The 7,301-nt window shown below is 53.1% G+C and overlaps 1 pseudogene; it reads right to left on the bottom strand.

The window, feature by feature from the left end:
• Nucleotides 1-1,224: 1,224 nt before the first annotated feature.
• On the bottom strand, nt 1,225-1,747 carry LOC131093274 (ubiquitin-ribosomal protein eS31 fusion protein-like; annotated as a pseudogene).
• Nucleotides 1,748-7,301: the final 5,554 nt, after the last annotated feature.

The following is a 7,301-nucleotide window of genomic DNA, read 5'->3' as shown; positions in this document are numbered from 1 at the left end:
CCCTGTCACAAAGCACTCACAGATCTCTTGCTGTACACAGGGGCTGGGCTGTCCTGGGAGGCTGCAGACCTGCTCTGGTCCCCCAATTCCAGCCCTCTCTGCCAGGGCTCCATGTGGGACTGTCCTGGTTTAGGGCAAATTTGGTTGAGAATCTCCAAAGGGGCACCTCCAGATAGCAAACCCACATGGCCCCTGTGCCCGAACTGATTTGGGAAGGATTCCTTGGAGAGGAGTGGAAAGAGCCTGTTTATTGAACAGGCACAGTGCACAAAATGAACAATAGCAGGTGACACCACTCTGTCACCGCTCTGACAAAGATGACAAATTCAGAAAGTCTCTCTGGGGATGGTCGCTCTGTTCTCAGTCCCTCCTGTGCTGGGGCAGCTGCTGCCCAGAGTAGGCCCCACTAGGCCCAAGGTGCAAACTCTCGGTGTTCCCAGGTCCCAGTCCGGAGCAGGTTCGAGTGGGTCCAAAAAAGGGAAAGGAGAAACAGCCCAGGGAAAATTCAGGCTGCTTAGCTAAACTAAGTAATGAGCAGAAGCAAAAAGCAAGAGCAAAGCAGGAACAAAGCAGAAGCAGAAGTGAGAGCAAAGCGTAAAGCAAAAAGGCAAAAGCAGCACCGTGTACTGCCCCGTCTGTGTGTCCCACCAGGCTGATAAGAAAACCCAAACAAAACTTTCACTCTTCAGAGCCAGTCTTGAAGGCACAGAACATGATATCCAGCATGAACAGAACACAGGAATGGGGATACAGCATCATAACCTCACCCTAGGACAGGGACCCACTTTGTCCCCAGCCTGTGGCCCAAAGGGCTGTGACAGATTCTGGTTTTGGTGCCAGCTCTGCTGGCTCTGGGCATCACCTGAGGAGGAGAAGATGCTCCTCTCCTTCAACCCATTGAGTCACCTCCAAACAGCCACCAGCTCCGGGCTCCAGATGGCTGCAGCAGGGAGGAGCTTTCCAGAGCAAGAGGAGCCGGGTGTGAATAGCAGACTGTGCAATTAACTCCCCCCACAGCAGATTTCTGTCCCAGCAGAGGGAACAGCCAGACTGTTCTGGCCATCCTGCTGCCTCCAGGCACCTGGGGGGTGCTGCTGGGCCACACATGCAGGGCATGGACCAGCTCCTGTCCTGGAAGTGCTGATGGCCTCACATGCAGGACAAGGACCAGCTCCCATCCTGGAGGTGCTGATGGCCACATGTGCAGTGTCACAGCAGTGTCTGTCAGTGCCTGGCCAGGAAGACTCCAACCCCACACTCCTCTGAGGGGCACTCCTGGTGCAGGTGGCTCATCTTGTTGTTCTCATCCACCTTGTAGCCCCTGAGCACTGCAAGCTTAACCTTCTTTCTCTTATGCTTGTTCTTCTTGGGAGTTGTGTAAGACATTCTTCTTCTTCTTCTTCTTCTTCTTCTTCTTCTTCTTCTTCTTCTTCTTCTTCTCCTTCTCCTTCTCCTTTCTCCTTCTTCTCCTTCTCCTTCTCCTTCTCCTTCTCCTTCTCCTTCTCCTTCTCCCTCTTCTTAGCACCACCACAAAGTCCCAGTCCCAGCTGAAGAGTGGATTCTTGTTTCATGTTGCAGTTGGACAGTGTCCGTCCATCTCCAGCTGCTTCCCAGCAATGATCAGCTGCTGATCTGGAGGGATGCCCTCTTTATCCTGGATCTTTGCTTCTACATTTTCTGTACTATCAGAAGGTTCAGCCTTGAGGGTGATGGTTTTCCCCATGAGGGTCTTCATGAAGATCTGCATGGTGAGGAGGGCAGGGGCAGTGCGGGGCTCTGCACATAACAGTGCAGGACATGGACCAGCTCCTGTCCTGGAGGTGCTGCTGGGCCATGTGTGCCAGGCATGGACCCAGCTCCATCCTGTAGGTGCTGATGGCCCCATGTGCAGGGCATGGACCCAGATCTTCTTCAAGCCCTTCTTGGGGGTCCTACCTCCATCTCCACAGCCTGGACACCCAAAATTCCTACAGCCGTGATTTCTGTCTGGATGGAGCATGGGACATCCCAAGGCTTGGGTCATCTGGGACATCCCAAGGCTTGGGTCATCTGGGACATCCCAAGGCTTGGGTCATCCTGGCTGACCACAGGATGTCCCAACAGCTGCACACAGGGAGCAGCCTCAGGCTGGGAGAGCTGAGCAGGGAGGAGCAGCTCCAGGGGAGGGAGAGGTGCTAGGAAGGAATTAACGTCTGGATCTATAAAACACTTGGTCCCAATTATTATAATGCACTGATTAGGGGAACTCAATAGTTCTGCTGGTGGTTAATGGCAGTAATTACCCAGATATGACTACAGTGGCAATATTAATAACTCTGGGCCATTAGTATTTGTGAGCAATGAGCAGAATACACATCCCTGAGCCTCGGGCTGGGTCTCTCCCCTCCAGCTGCAGCCTGGAGCAGGGCTGCCAGATGCCAGGGCTCAGCTGCAGAGGGAGCAGACCCAGGACCTGGCTGATGTTTGCAGCTGCAGAAGAATCACAGAATCATTCAGGCTGGGAAAGACCTCTGAGCTCACCAAGTCAACCTTCAACTGAATCCCACCACAGCCACTAAACCATATCACCTGTGCCATGCCTGCTTGTTTTTTGAGCCCTTCCGGGGGTGGGGACTTCACCACTGCCCTGGGCAGCTGTGCCAGGCCTTGACCACTCTTTGAGTGAAGAAATTTCCATAATATCCAACCCGAACCTTGTCTGGCCCAGCCTGAGGCCGTTCCCTCTGCTCCTGTCCCTGTTCCCTGGGGCACAGCCCGACCCCCCCGGCTGTGCCCTCCTGGCAGGAGCTGTGCAGAGCCACAAGGGCCCCCTGAGCCTCCTTTGCTCCAGGCTGAGCCCCTGCCCAGCTCCCTCAGCCTCTCCTGGTTCTCCAGACCCTTCCCAGCTCCCTCATCCTCTCTTGGGGCTCCATTCCCTTCCCAGCTCCGTTCCCTGCTCTGGACATCTCCAACCCCTCCAGGTCCTTCTTATCCTGAGGGGCCCAGAACTGACCCCAGGGCTGGAGATGTGGCCTCACCAGTGCCAGCACAGCATGGCTGGAGTCACCACAAGGACGTGGCCTCTCGTCCCTCTCTGGTGAGCCTGGGACTGTCCCTGCTGGGAGCAGAGGTGATGTTCTGTGATGGTGCTGCTGCAGCCTGGGGCTCCTGCTCATCTGGGGGGCACAGCCTGTCCCCCTGGCTCCCTGTCCCCCTGTTCCACTGTCCCCATGTCCCCCCGTCCCCCCTGTCCCCCTGCAGATGAGCTGTTCTGCAGTGTGGGTCACTGCCTGGAATGTTCTCTGGGGAGCTGGGACACACACAAGAGCCTTGTCACACTGGACAGGGGACAGAACTCTTTGTCCCAGCACCCTCTACCTGTGCAGCCTTGTCACACACTCTGTGGATTATTCCTGTGGTGAATTACAGTTGATTGCAACCAAAGGGCCCAGAGAAGCATTGAAACCATCTTTCTTAATTTCCAAAGATTAATTAGCATCCTCTACCTAATCTGTGGAAGATAATCTGTTATAGTTCATGTCCTGTTACACTGAGGATCCATGGGAGCATATGTTGTACATGAAAGAGTGGGGATTTTTGGGTCAGAAATGGCTCTTCTCCCTGACTATTTCTAAAGGGGACACACAGCTCTTTGTCCCAGCACCTCTGACAGAGCCCTTCAAGGGGCTCAGGAGGGGGAAGTGGCTTCTCCATCCCCATCCCAGCCTCCCTCTGGCCATCCCCGGGGTCAGGTTACCCTTGTGGTGTCTCCAGTTGTCTTCTCGGTTTCCCTGCTCCTGTTCCCATCTGCGGCAGAGACACCCGGCTCCTCCATCTGCATCCCCCGGGACTCCCTGACTCCAGCCCGGGGCTGCGGCTGCTCAGCCATTTCCCAACAAAAGGGACAATTAATTGCTGCCTGCTTCACTCCTCGGCAGGAGATAACGGCCACCAGCCTCCAGGAGATTGGAGATGGGCAGGAGAGCAAGGATGTGCTCCTGGGAGAGGCTGGAACTTCAGCGAGATGCTGCCAAAGGCAGGAGGGTTTGGGATGGGGACAGCAGGGTTTGGGATAGGGACAGGGATGGCAGGGTTTGGGATGGGTGGTGCCTCAGGTTTTAGCTTTTATATCTTTAAGATTCTGTGGGTCTGAGCTTCACATTATGGGATGGTGAGCTCTCTGCACAGAGCAGGGAGACAAAACAATTCCTTGTCCAGCTGGGGACCAAGGACAAATGATCCAAATCTCAGCCCTAAGAGCACAAACACCGTGGGCTGGAGAGAGAAAACCAAGAAGGATGGGACCTCATAACCTAAATCTAACTAGACAATTAACTCCAATATGCAAATGGAGCAGAACTTATCAAAGTGAGAGACCCCGTGAGTGGTCGTGCATTTTGGGACCATTTTGGTTCATCTGGGGTAATTTTGGGACCATTTTGGTTCATCTTGGGTGCAGCCCTGGCTGGGCTCTTGTGCTGCCCATGGTGGATCCATGGAGGAGATTCTTTTAATAAATCCCTGCTTTATTCTTTAACTCAGTCTGGTCTCTGTTCTAGGTCAGTATTCTCAAGGCATCAGCGGACAGCAGGGTCTGGGATAGGCACAGCAAAGACTGGGATGGGACAGCAGGGTTTGAGGACAGGGACAGCAGGGTTTTGGCCACTGTGGCCAGGCAGGGCCATTCCCTGCACTCCAAACCCAGCTTCCACCCTCCTCCCAACCCCCGGGAATTCTGGCCCTGGTGTCTCCAGCTCAGCCCTAATGATGGGAGCATTTAGCACACAGCGCCTGTATTCAAACACTCCGGCAGGCACAGACACCCTGTCACCCAGGTGACACGTCTCTTACACGCTGCCAATTTAGCAGCAAGACGTCCCTGGAATCTGGGTTAGCGCTGGCAGCAGCTGCCCTGGCCCCGGGGGAGGGAGGGGTGGGAGCACAGAGCATCCCCTAGCCCCATGGAGCAGCCCCCAGCACACCCGAGCTGGGTGGGAGACCTTGGCACCCCCTACAGCAGGCAGGCTCAAAGGAGGAAATTTATAATTAAAATTATAAATAAAAATTTAATATATATATATATAAATCTCTGGTTATTTTCCACTGAAATTTTGTGAAGAAATAATTTTCTCCTTTTTCCCTGCATTGCCATCAGATTCTCCCCTCCCTGCCAAACCCTTTCCTTGCACAAATGAAAAACCCCAAACAAAAGCTGTCAGGACAGAAGATGGTGAACATGCCTGGCTTCCCGGCAGCCAAATCCTGATTTTCCTAACCAAGCCCAGAAATATTTTTTACCCTGAGAATTTCCAGATTCTTGGTTCCCATTACAAAAAAAGCAAAGCTTTTCCACACACCCTGCAGAAGTCCCTCAGTGGGTGACCAGTGCTTTAGCATAATTACACAGTGATGAAGCTGGACGCCAAAGGACAACACCCTGTCCCTGTCACATCCCTCTGGATCTTGTCAGGGCCAGAGCCTGAGTTTGGGGTCACCCCATCTGCAGGAAGATCACAGAGGGTGCAAGCATCCCATGGTTTGTGTGAGTGTCTTGGTTTGGAAAGACAGGAGTCTGCTGAGGAAGGCAGGAGCCTCCCCTGAAATGGAGAATGCAAACCCTCCCCACCCGTCCCAATTGCTATATATTTTAAATTAAGGAGCTCTCAGCAAAAATACGGGAGCAGGAAATAACAGTTCTTTAATAGGGAAGCAAAAATAAAAGGATAAAATAAACAATGCAGTGAACTAAACCAACACTGGCAGAGTCAGAACCCAACCTGACACCCTGTGGGTCAGGCTGGTGGCAGCAGTGCCATTGGAATTGTGGCTCAGCCCTCCTGCAGTGTCAGGGCTGGTTCTGCTGGAGCAGGGATCCTGGAGAAAGGTGCAGTCTCTGCCTCTGAAGATCCAGGGGCAGAAGCAGCTGCTGTTCCTCTGGGCAATCCAGTGCAGAAGCCGTGCTGGTGTTCCAGAATCTCCAGATTCTATCCGGGTAGGAATGCTTGGCTCCTCCCTCTGGGCTCCCATCTGCCAATGGGATGCTGTAGTTCTTATCAGCCATGCAGGGACATTCAATAGCTGTTATCAGCAGGGGTCTGCCCAGAGGGAGGAGTGATTGTGGTCACTCAGAGAGAGAGATAAGGCAAACTGCCCACTTGACAAAGGTAGTCTGCCAGATGGCAATTGAAAACATCTTGCATTGCAATCTTCAGCAGTGAGTTATCCCAAAAGGAGCCGTTCTTGCTTCACATCCCTGGGAGGTGCAGGTTGGAGTTAGGAAATGGCACTGCCTGGTGCCCAGCCTATAATCACACAGCTCCTGGCACACCTGTGTGATGGTGTTCACAGGGGTTCTTGGATGAGGGAAAAGACGAGGACCTGACTCCATGTTTCAGAAGGCTGATTTATTATTTTATGATATATATTACATTAAAACTATATTAAAAGAATAGAAGAAAGGATTTCATCAGAAGGCTGGCTAAGAATAGAACAGCAAAGAATGATAACAAAAGCTTGTGGCTCGGACAGAGAGTCTGAGCCAACTGACTGTGATTGGCCATTAATTACAAACAAGCACATGAGACCAATCACAGATGCACCTGTTGCATTCCACAGCAGCAGATAATCAATGTTTACATTTTGTTCCTGAGCCCTCTCAGCTTCTCAGGAGGAAAAATCCTAAGGAAAGGATTTTTCCTAAAGTTGTCTGTGACACACCTGGAACCCAAAGCTCACCTTTCCTTGACCAGCTGGAGCAGTGGATTACACCAGGGATTTTTTTCATGTTGTTACTTTGCGCCTTTACCTCATTTCATATTCAGTTTTTAAGCTTTGTTAAGGCTCCTTTTGTCCATTCCCTAATTCCTGCTGCCTTTGAACGTGTCTTAGCTCATGCATCCCCCTGGCCCAGCTTCCCCCCAGGTCTGGGGGCTCTCAGCTCACTCAGGACTGGCCTGGGAGGGTGGGAGGCTGTGAGATTCTCACTCCACGTGCAGCAGGAGCACGCTGGGCTGCTGCAGATGCTCTGCCTTCCCTCCTGCACGCTCTGCTCCCATTCCAGGCCACCTCCAGTCGCACCCTTGCCGAGGGCTGGCCACCTTTGCGGTCGATAACAACGCCGGTAGTTATTCTTGTCAGGAGAAGGTTAATTGCACCTCCTGCCTGGGGGCACCAGCTGATCCCCGCGGGGGCTGGGGAGGCGTTTTCTGCCTGTGCTCAGCGTTTCAGAGCCCACAGGCTGCAGGATGCAGGGATGGACCATGTGCTGGAGCATCAGGTGCTGCAGGGGAGGGGGAGCAGGGCAGCTCTGTGTGACCCTGCTG

Source organism: Melospiza georgiana, chromosome 24 (genome assembly GCF_028018845.1).
Source record: "Melospiza georgiana isolate bMelGeo1 chromosome 24, bMelGeo1.pri, whole genome shotgun sequence".
Lineage (NCBI taxonomy): Eukaryota > Metazoa > Chordata > Aves > Passeriformes > Passerellidae > Melospiza > Melospiza georgiana.
The sequence above is the reverse complement of the archived record's forward strand: the minus strand, read 5'-3'. Positions and strand labels throughout refer to the sequence as shown.